General features: G+C 29.9%; 2 pseudogenes; both read right to left on the bottom strand.

The window, feature by feature from the left end:
• Positions 1-6210: 6210 nt before the first annotated feature.
• LOC111636907 lies at positions 6211-7176 on the bottom strand (annotated as a pseudogene).
• Positions 7177-7255: 79 nt separating this feature from the next.
• LOC111636904 lies at positions 7256-8804 on the bottom strand (annotated as a pseudogene).
• Positions 8805-9947: the final 1143 nt, after the last annotated feature.

The raw sequence follows: 9947 nt of genomic DNA, 5'->3' as shown, positions 1-9947 counted from the left end.
GATATAAATCCCACAGAAAATGTAAGGAGGTACATGAAATGTCCATTAACACTAAGATCTAAAGACAACACTACAAAACACTTGGTGTTTACTTATCAAAAATAACACACTAAAACTCTGCCTCATCATACAGAAGCTTTATGCAAAGTTGGGGGCAATTGTAAATCATAATTAGAATTTTGCTTATACTGCCATATTTCTATCTCAGATTTATGCAATTGCCAAACTTGCCCAGCCATTATTTTTGTTTTTCTATTTTTTTGAATAAAACTATATCTCATAATGTAATGAACCCATTTATTTCTTTAAAAGTTTATTAATCAGTTGCTTATTTTTCATTTACAGTAAAATCAACATTTTCCCCATGTACTGTACTGTACAACTGTTTCAGTATATAGCAATTTGCTTTTTAATGTATTTGCTGTTATTGAATTACAACAAATTACAAACAAAGCAATAACAATATATAATTAAATTGACATTTGAATGAAATTACAAAAACAAAATATAATTTTTTTGCAGAAGTATAATACTGTAGTTTTGTATCAATCTGCAAAAAATAATCATCATCCAAGAATACAACTTTTTAATCTATTCAGTATTTTTGGGAAATAAATCTTATCTTCAAAATCATAAATAAAAACTGTTTTATAAGATTTTTTTCACACTAACATTAAACTCTGTCTTTTGAATATATCTGAAAAGTTTTGAACTGCATATGTGATTTTTTTAAAAGCTCATTTCTCAGCAACATGGTTTTGATGATATGAAGCAGATTAATATATTATTTTTTCCTAAAATACTTTAAAAAGTCAAGATATTAATGTTAAAAGTAATCATGATCTAAAAACCCATATTATCCATGAATATAAATCCTTTTTGAAATTTATTTCTTGCTTCTGTAATATTCTTCCATTAATATTACAGAATATGTTCTCTCTTGGAAAAATTTAATTTCTTTTCATTTTCTCATAATTAAAAAAGAAATGTTTTAGAACATATCTATCAACAACATTTGCAGAGTATGCAATTGAAAATCTCTATTAGGATTTGTCATTGTTCATGTACAGTAGACTCCCCTATAACGCGTAGATATGTTCCATGTTATACGAATTTCACATTGTAGGAATCCTTAAATACATGAGCCAATCGCAGCCCGACACGTGTGAAGTTTACAGACTACGGCTGTTTGAAAGCTTTTCTTCCATAAAATTAATCTATTCTTGACTAATTTGACTCAACATTTCCAAAACACATAATTTTTTGGGAATAATCTGTATAAACTATGCTATAAACAAAAAATTGTAGGATTACTTACCAAGTGTGCACTGTTCGACTACACCGTTGCTCAAGCTTGTTTTTGTTGCGGAACAGCGCACGAAACAGTTGCCGCAATTTCTGATAAATTTTTCGCAGAAAAATTTGTTGACCTTTGGAGACATCATTAATATAAATAATTTTTATGGCCGTTGAATAAGAAATGTTTCTTTCACAAGAAATGTATAAAATTACAGTACTGTATTAGACTTACGGTACTTAATTTACATACTGTACAGATGATAGTAAACTCAACTTACTCGCCTAAACTCTCTGTAGCGTGGCACTGGACAATGAAAAGTATATATATAATTATAATAAAGTTAAAATAAATTAAGTTAATATATTTATATATACAGTACCTAATTTATATATAATACTGTACAGACGATAGTAAACTCAACTTACTCGCCTAAACTCTCTGTAGCGTGCAAGTAGTTCGGCTGCTTGTCTACTATTGGTCCAGATTCGACCAATCCTGTCGCGACACAAGTCCGCGACGACGTTTTATGAGTTCCTTTTAGTGTCTTTATACGAATACTCTCGCAATTTTTTTGCCGCGTTATAGGAACCCGTGTTATAAGGGGATCTACTGTAATTTTTTTTTTTTAAATTTCTGTGCTGCTGATATATTTATGATGATGTTTTCCTTATTTTGAACTGTTTACAGTTAATATTTTGCAAACTCAGTTTTTCTATCAAATTATCTTTTCCATTTTTAATCCTGTGAAATGAATTCATAACTTATTTTGGCATGCTTTTTTAAAGATTATTGTTATATTTTTTTAATATTTTATTCTGGATTTTTATAATAAATTTCACTGTGTTTTAACTGTTTCAATATTACATTCATTTGATAAATTTGTCAGTTTTAAGATAATTAATAAGAATCTGAAGATTATCTTGTAAATAAATGGTCTACTTTACTTTTTGTGTATGTAACAAAACAAATAATTACTAAGGTTTATATAGGAAGAAATATTAGTTTTTAATGCAATTATATCAGTAATAGACATTGTAATGCTTATTAAATTATTTATTTATTTTCATCTCTATCAGTTATTTTTCTACACTGATTCTGAAAATACCAAAGTAGATTAGAAAGTGTAAAAAACTTGTAAGGGCATTCATCATTTTTTAAAACTTAAAAATCAGGAGATATATATTTCTATCCATACAAAATATTTTAATATATTACCATTTGTACTTCACTATAGATTATTATATTTTCCTAATGTTGGAACCTAGTGTTCTTCAATTTAATTCATCTAAACAGATCTGTTTCCTTCAATAATAGAAAAGTGAAATGACATAAAATAAAGAAATTCAACAAATGCATTGATTGACCATGACTAACATTTATTCTGAGTGATGACAGAAATCTCATATTTCTGATGTCTTTAATTATAGTCTTGTGAACACTCAACTGAATATACATGTAATGTGATGTGATTGCAGTTGCTATGACAAAAAGATTTTAAACTTTTTTCCCTACTATTCAATTGCTAATCATTCTCTCAATAGATTCTTTAGTGATAAGCATACATTTTGCTGAAGAGAACATATCATAAAAGGAACACATCAGTAATTGACAATTACAACATTATAATACCAGGAAATGCATTTCAGTCTTCTGTCCCTCTTCAGTCCTTTGACTATTTCTTAAAATTATGCTAGTGAATACTGGATGAAAGTACAGTAGAGCATCGATTATCCGACTCAATTGGGGACTCAGGTTGGTCGGATAACTGAAAAAATTGGATAACCGAAAAGAAGGGAAAAAATACATTATTAGTATAGTATATTAGTATATCCCATGTAATTAGTTTATTAATATATCGCTATTAACCAACTTCGCATTGAATTTTCATCGATGTTTAGCCAAACAAATTTTTTTTTTAAAATAATAAATGTCACTATTGTATCGTTAAAAATTATTTTTAAATTATTTTATTGCTCACAAAACAAACAACCATTCATAATTAGAAAATTAAGCCTCGTTTAAATACTGGCCTCCCTTTCATGGTTGAGCCATGTTGCTAGCTAAAACACGCAAAAATTTAACAAAAATAATATTAAAGTAGCCAAGACAAAGCCAAATATTGTAATGCCACATCACTAGCAGACATTTGAAATTTGCTGACTAGAATGGTCGGTTAACCGATGTGACGGTTAATCGGGGGTTGGATAATCGATGCTCTACTGTAAATGTAAATTTTTATAAAAGTCAATTAAAAAAGAAATACATGAAATAAAATTATGTTTTCTCTTCAGCAAAACTTATGCTTATCATTAAAGGTTTAATTTTTCTATCTGGATTTTTTAAATGTATTTTTCTATTTTCATTCAAAGAAACATAGTTTTAAAGAATATTAAAATGGTAAATTTTTAGCAGGGTCCACGAGCTGGATAGACCTTTCAATGTTAAAAACCAAAAGAAACAAATTTGTAAGAAGAATACCACATGCACAGGAATTAATAAAGACTGTAAAGTCAATAATTATTTAATAAATACGAAGGGGTTATTATTAAACAAATGCAATACAATAATTAAATAGAATTCAGTAATTCTATAATCAAGTCAACAATAATTAGCAAAAAAATGTGTCAACATGACAGCAATTTCAAACAATAAATACTATGTATTCTTTTACCTAGCTGTGTTAGAAAATGAAAAACCTTCTGAAACCTCATTATAATTCAAATAGACACTATATACGCAGAAATGTAAAACAGTTTGTCTATTTGGACTTTGTTTATTAACAGGACTTATTATACTGGTGTAGTTTCTGATTAGCAAATAGAGGAATTTTAGTCAAAACAAAATATCTTTATTTTTCTCTGTCCTATTAATAAACAAGGTCCAAATAGACAGTATATACACAGAAATGTAAAACAGTAAGGACAGAGGTAAAAAAGATTAATAGATAAACCATTATTTATCATTAATCATACAGATATGTTTACAAATATAAGCAGCAATAGCTTATGACACAGCATAACTAAAAACTAGCCTCCCGAAAAACATATTATTGTAAAAGGTATGTTAGCTGTCTATAAAATAAATATAAATTTTCTAATATAAAACCATAAGTTTGTTCTGTAATTTAAGCTTAATTAGGTGAGAAAATATGACATTGCCTGCCAAATATTTCCAGCAACAAGCATCTGACTACAACATTTTCTTATTTTTCTTATAAAACAGAAAATTTTATGAAAAAAATAAAGGACATATGAAGAATAGAAAATTTTTTAATTTCATTATTGCATTATTTTAAGTTTATAAATCAATATAAATGATTATTAAATCAGTACACAGCACAAATAAAATAACTGAATAATCAAAAATAAAACACTTATAGATAAAATTCTTCGTATATCTTCTCTCTACTAGTAGTAGAAAAACTTATAAAGCAATTATTTCCCTCATTATAATGAAAGACATTTGTTTACATTTCAGAGAAGAGGTGATTGCATCTATTTGATGATTTTGAATCTTTAAATCTGACACCCAAATTTTGATTTTGTAACAGGACCTTTCTGATTACAAACAACAACACAAACAGCATATGGCTGCTGTTAACCTGAAGGAGTGACAAAAAATTAAAATTTGGCATGTTTGTTTACATTTTCAATCATATTAAATCAAAATATTTATAGAATAAATAATACTATAAATCTACAATTGTTTTATATTGATAGAATTGCCAAAAATGAAGAACATAAATTTTCAATTTAAGTACAAAACTATAAAATAAGGACACACAGACATAAAACTTGATGAAAATAAAGTTTCTATTCAATTTTTTTTGATGTGATCATAGTTTTTCACAATTATTAGTTAAAAATTTGCTTCTCACAGATACCACATTACTACTACTGTTATTTTTTCACATGACAGCTGGGAGATTAATTCCTGTAATAGTACTAATTACTGCAATAATTATCTGCAAGGTTGCGGCTGAAGTTTTCCTCTCTAAAATGTGAACGTCAAATGTTGAGCACAGCTTACAAGGTAGTGGCACTCGACATTTGACATTCATGTTTGAGATGGAACTTTGGCTGCAACCTTGCTATCATCATCAACGAACTTTCCTTCTCTTCTGCTACACTGTTTTTCTTCCATTTTAAATTTAGTTTGTAGGCCAAATCAAATTCATCAGCATCTTACATTTAAAGTTTTATCACAAAGTCACAGCAAAATTTTTTTTTACAAAATATTTGTTTTCTTTAGTACACTCAAATTAAGCATTTTTTTTTATTATAAAAAAAATAACTATTACTAATTTTCACATATTTCTTTATATCCGCTTTTTCTTTTAATCTCAAATATCAATAAATATTTACCCCCCCTTTTTTTTGTTTTATAAGCGCAATGTAGCGTAATAACGATCGCTTGGCACTATTCACTTCTTTATTTCACTTTTCGTTGATGCGCGTTTACACACGTTTCGGGCCTCATTTGCCGCCCCTCAGTCAACTTGTATCTTCCTTGAGGGGGGGCAAATGAAGCCTGAAACGTGTGTAAACGCGCATCAACGAAAAGTGAAATAAAGTGAATAGTGCCAAGTGATCGTTATTACACTACATTGCGCCTGTAGAACAAATAAAAAAAATGACACAGTTTCAAAATATGGTAAAATAAATATTTACTTTTTATATAATACTTTATGTAAAATGACTGAAATAAACTGTCCTAACTATTTTACTACTAACTTCAAAGTAATATTCAAACATTTAGAATAAATCAAAAAAACACAACACCTTACCGTACTGTACTAATCTTTAGTACACGGAAAACTACTAGTTTTCCATTCGTTTCTGACTTTTGGAGGCTTAATAAGTCCCGAGTCCGTAGACTGATATAAAAAATTAAAAAAGGNAGAACCTAACGCTATACCTCACTGTAAATATGGGTTCATTTTACGCTGATTTGATTTGTGCCGGCTTTTGTAGGAATGGAACTGCGGTGTAAACCGAGGGCTACCTGTAGTGACAAAACAAAGTGAAAACATGGAAGGAAAACTCAGCAAAATAGCAGTAAAAGTTTTTTCTTTTTATTGTTATGGTTAAATACATTTTAAAACTTTCTGTATATACTATAATATTTCCAGTAAACCATGATTACTTAATAAGTCTTTGGCTTCTTCTGTAAATAATCAGTCATGAAAGATGATGCTCTTTTATTAAGATTTTTCTGGATGTTTTCAGCTTCCTTCTTTTTTGATTCCTCTTGCTTTTGAACACTTTTAACACTAACAAGAATGGCATGTGCTGCCCGTATTTCATTCATATTCTTGCTATTAATGGCCTTCTCCAGTTTTTTGTTTGCTGCTTCTAACAAAACCTGGCCTGTCTCGCGTATTTCACTTTCTTCTACTTTTTTCTGTTTTAAACTCTGCTTCAGTGCCATAATCTTTTCCTTGACATGAATAGCTCTCGTTTGATGTTCTTCAAAATTTTTCTGTGCTTCCTCTTCTGCTCTTTTTTTCTGTTTCTCTTTTTCTTTTAACTTCTTTTCATTTTCCAATTGATCTTGATAATTTCTATGTGCTGAGGCAGCTAATTTCAGTAAATCCTTTGTAATAGGGACAAGGTGTGGGCTTCGTCATACATGTTTAGTCCCTCCTTAACAATCAAAAGTGAATTAAACATTCTTTCTGACATTGATGCTCTATCAGGAGGAAGTGCCCGGCGTGAAATCGAAAATCCCCGTTCCACATCAGCATTGCCATGAGAGAGAATCAATGCCGAGTTCACCAATTTGGTTACACTGGGATATCTTGCATTCCCAAGGGAGTCAACCAATTTAAAATACTGACTCCAATAAGAATCCATTCTCTCATCTGTTGAGTCTGCCAAATCACTCTCAACTCGCTCAAATTGAAGTAGGTGCCACTCATCCTGCAAAGTATCCTCAGCAATGTCACATGGAAGAGCTCTTGCAATGCTTACAATGTCCTTATAAGTGCTTTTTTTCACTAATATTACTTGGTTGAAGACATGTCAATGATTTCAATAGTTTGCATTGAATTGGAGCTTTTTCTATCATATATATGGAAGCCACAACATAGTGTTTCTGAAAGAAACTGTGAAAATGCAATTGATCTTTTTGAGATAATTTACTCAACTCATTAAAAACCTCAGCACTGCAAATAATTTCCTCTAATGGCAAAAGACTTGTCTTGTCAAATCTTTTGCCATTAGATGTCTTGTCAAATACATTACTATCAGGCATAGCAGACTTATACTGAGTGACAAGCTTCAAAATATCTACTTTCAAAATTCTAGTAACTAGCTTTAGAAGTAAGTCCCACAGTTTGCTGTACAGGAGATATATTAGAGGTTCTTCTCTTTGAAAAAATGATGTATATTTTGTGAAAATTTCTGCACTTGAAATGCCTTGTAGTACTTCTGCTTTCATGGAAATCTTCAACAAACAACATATACTTCTGTACAAAGCACTTGACATTATGCTTTGTTTACTTGAAGGAATATACTTTAAGTAGTAGTAAGTTATGCCCTCCCACTGCTCAATTAACCTTGATGCTGCATCATGGAATGTCAGCCAACGTGTTGTTGAGTGTTTTATAAATCTATGCTTGAGCAACTCGAGCTTTTCTTGCACAGCTTCATAATTTTCCTACCGAGCAAGCCATCCATAAAAAAAATCTGTAAACTGCCACAATAAGTTCTGATGCATCTTCACCCAGTTCACTTAATGCTTTCAGATATGTGTTATGAATCATACATGTTCCAGTGTCAACAAGGCTTTTCTTGCAAATTCCCAGTATATCTTCCTTAAAAAGTCGTAACACTTTTTGATTAACATTAGGACCATCTGATCCTATCATCAAAAGTTTCTGTAGTGACAGGTTAGCATCATCGATAGCTTTGATAATGTATGTATGCAATGTTTCTGCATCTGCCCGTCCAAGAAAACATGTATTTAGGTGTCTGCAGACAACTTGTTCTTTTTGCTCAGACCAAAACCTAATCATTATCCGTAACTCTTTCTTACTTTCCACATTGCTGGTTTCATCATAACTAATTGTAAAGAATGAAGAGTGGATTTCTTCTAGCATTTTTTTTTGGAAGTAGGGAGCCAATGCTTCAGTTATTAAATAGCACAATTTCTTCTCACTCATTGATATTCCTTCAGAAAGTTTAGTTTTTGGAAACATTGCTTATAGTGTTGGAACCATATTATTAGAAGCAGCAAATGAGAAATTACTACATATTGTTTTCATGGCCCATATCAGTTTTGCATGGTATGCAGCATCTCTTGGATTATATAAACTCACAGTTGCCAATCCTTCTCCAGTCCCATTATCAGTATTACTTTGAATTTCATCATTTTTTGATGGGCCTGCAAAACTATCACCTGGTGCAACCAATGTCAGGTGTAACTGTCTTAGACCATAAGTACAGGTAAATTTTTGTCTGTTTGACAGTACCTCCATGATCAAAAAGAGCTTGGAAACCTTTTTTTACTTGTATTTTGCAAAGTTTGTAATTGCATAATACATCAGTGTCTGAACGTACAGTTGCCCGTAATCCTACCGTACAATCTGCCTTGTCCTTTTGTTTCAACCAATCAGTTCGAAATTTGCACTTTGGTAGCATCATATTGAGTGGATTCAAACCATTACATCTATACTGTAACTTGGAACCTGCTATAAACCAACAGTTTGTCTGTATCATTCCGCTAGAGATTTTTATTGGTCAATCACAATCGAAAGAGAGTAAACACGGGTTGACCACGTAAGCAGTCACTTCTTTGCATGTGTTAAAATAGAACAGAAAAATAAAAAATTACCAATAAAATAAAGCAATACTTAGAAAATTATTTTTGCATGTTTTATCAATTTTATTTGATCATTTAAATATATATAATTTGTCAAAAATTAGCATTAAATGTAAATTATTTAGATCTACACAAACTATATTTACAATTCAATAGTTTAACGTATTTCAAAATTTTATTTGTATATAAATTTTCCATTTTTGTAATGTGATTATTATATTAATTTGAAATAAAATTAACAACTCTTATTACGAACAAAATCAAACGATAATAAGCAGAAAACGAAACTTTTATGAGCACGATCGGAAACTGTTTATTTTTTAAAATGCTTCGAGATTGATTTAAAAATAAATTAATAAATCCGAAATAAACAGATTTCAAATAGAATAAGTAAAATAATATTTTATTAATGATTTCATAAATAACGAGGAACTTTTTCCTGCGGATGTTCCCTCACCGCCCTTTACAAATAAGTGCTATAAATAGACTCTCAACTCTGCCTGCATGAAATATAGACCTAACCAAATCAATCAAGACCGACAAGTACTTTATCCGCACCTTCCCAAATAATATGTTTCAATTTTAATTTACATTAACTAATTTTGATTTTATTTTAAATTTTAGCTATGATTTCGGTTTTTGTTTCGATATAAAGAACAGAGTTTTAAAAATTTAATTTAATTTTAAATTTAAGTTAAATATTTTGAAATTTCATCATTATTTTTTGTTTTAATTAACTGACTACCTAGTTACGTATAAATACAGACGATAAGTTGTAAGGAACCAAGTCCGAGCATTATTTTTATTTACTTTTAATTTTGCT

Source organism: Centruroides sculpturatus, unplaced genomic scaffold (genome assembly GCF_000671375.1).
Source record: "Centruroides sculpturatus isolate CEXI.00-Female unplaced genomic scaffold, Cexi_2.0 scaffold128, whole genome shotgun sequence".
NCBI lineage: Eukaryota > Metazoa > Arthropoda > Arachnida > Scorpiones > Buthidae > Centruroides > Centruroides sculpturatus.
Note: the sequence above shows the minus strand (reverse complement) of the source record. Positions and strands in the feature narration are given on the sequence as shown.